The sequence below is a fragment of the Saccopteryx bilineata genome, chromosome 2 (assembly GCF_036850765.1).
Source record: "Saccopteryx bilineata isolate mSacBil1 chromosome 2, mSacBil1_pri_phased_curated, whole genome shotgun sequence".
NCBI lineage: Eukaryota > Metazoa > Chordata > Mammalia > Chiroptera > Emballonuridae > Saccopteryx > Saccopteryx bilineata.
Genome location: NC_089491.1, coordinates 382,089,113 through 382,090,951, shown reverse-complemented (window position 1 = coordinate 382,090,951; position 1,839 = coordinate 382,089,113). Strand labels below are relative to the sequence as shown.

At 48.6% G+C, this 1,839-nt stretch overlaps 1 non-coding gene across 1 annotated transcript; it reads right to left on the bottom strand.

Annotated features, from left to right (window-relative positions):
• Positions 1–246: 246 nt before the first annotated feature.
• TRNAA-CGC (transfer RNA alanine (anticodon CGC)) lies at positions 247–322 on the bottom strand. The gene has a single exon. It is a non-coding gene; the product is annotated as a tRNA-Ala (tRNA).
• Positions 323–1,839: the final 1,517 nt, after the last annotated feature.

Sequence of the window (1,839 nt, the reverse complement as noted above, 5' to 3'; positions counted from 1 at the left end):
CGACCGGGATCCACCTGGCACTCCCACCAGGGCCGACGCTCTGCCCACCAGGGGGCGACGCTCTGCCCCTCCGGGGCGTCACTCTGTTGCTACCAGAGCCACTCTAGCACCTGGGGCAGAGGCCAAGGAGCCATCCCCAGTGCCCAGGCCATTTTTGCTCCAATGGAGCCTCGCTGCGGGAGAAGAGAGAGACAGAGAGGAAGGAGAGGGAGAGAGGTGGAGAAGCAGATGGGCGCTTCTCCTATGTGCCCTGACCGGGAATCGAACCCAGGACTTCTGCACGCGAGGCTGACGCTCTACCACTGAGCCAACCGGCCAGGGTGAGAGAGTTTCTTGACGGGAATCTTTTTCTTTTTCTTTTCTTTCTTTTTGTGAGTGTGTGTGTGTGTGTGTGTGTGTGTGTGTGTGTGTGTGAGACAGAGAGAGAGAGAGACAGATAGGGACAGATAGACAGGAAGGGAGAGATATGAGAAACATCAATTATTCTCTGTTGAGGCTGCTTAGTCTCCTTAGTTGTTCACTGATTACTTTCTCATATATGCCTTGACCTAGGGGCTCCAGCAGAGTGAGTGACCCCTTGCTCAAACCAGTGACCTTGGTCTTCAAGCCAATGATCTTTGGGCTCAAGCCGGCAACCATGGGGTCATGTCCGTGGTCCCACGCTCAAGCCAGCGACCCCGTGCCCTATCTGGTGAGCCTGTGCTCAAGCCGGATGAGCCTGCACTCAGGCCAGTGACCTCGGGGTTTGGAACCTGGGTCCTCTGCATCCCAGTCTGATGCTCTATCCACTGTGTCACCACCTGGTCAGGCTGACCCAGGAATCTTCATGCATAGTTTGAATGACCAGGTCAAGATGGGGGTTCAAGCACGTGGTGGGAATTTGTTCCAGTTTCTTCTCTCTTTTGATGGGAGAACAGAGAGCTGGTGTTCTGGGGAGAAAGCAAACAGTATCTACTTTCCATGCTCTTCAGAGTAGCTTCTGGGAGTGTCAGCAGAACTCCGCCAATTATCTAGGGCTCCAGACTACATCCAAAGTATCATTTGGTGATGCTCTTCAATTACTTAGTGCCATAAAGATCAAGAGCTCCTGGAGTAGAAGAAGGAAGCCTCTTTGACAGGAGTATGCTTGATCTCCTGACTGTTTAAGAGACATCATCTAATTGAGATTAAATCTAGAAGCTGGGGCCAAAAAGGAAAATTAAGTAAAGAGAACTAAGTCAACTTTCCATGCTGAAATACTATAGGGGGAAAAAAGACCAAGTTTATATCAAAGAAATAAGTGACTTTTAATGCATTGTAGTCTAGGCATTATTTACCTTTATACAAAATGAAGGGAGAAATGTTGATGAGAAAAAGATTTCATCCCTGTAACTGAATGTATTGTCAGATATGAAAGCAATGCATGTACCTTAACTCTTAGCTTGGTCTGATGAGATTCCCTTGAGGTAAGAAGTCCTGTCAAGGGAATTATTAAGGGAACACTCACAGGAGAAGGGGAGTCAGTAAAGCAGGAGGGGACACGGGCAGAGAGAGTATCAGTTGGGGAGTGGCTTCTATTCTGATCTTTTGGGGACAGTTTGGAACACAGATGGGACCCCAGAGTGTGTTATATATTGAGCCAATGAGGTTAGACGTTTGCTAGTGCCAATCAGTTATTGGCTAAGATCTGGGAAATATGCAGAATATATTAAGGAGGCAGGTCCCTTCTGGATAAAGTAGTTTTCTGGAGAACAGGGGAGCTACAAACTGTCATTAGCCAGCAGTTAGCAGCCAGTGGCCGGGTATACCAGCTTGTTGGTAAAGGGGATTTTGGTGGGGTCTTAAGAGCATCTACTTCTC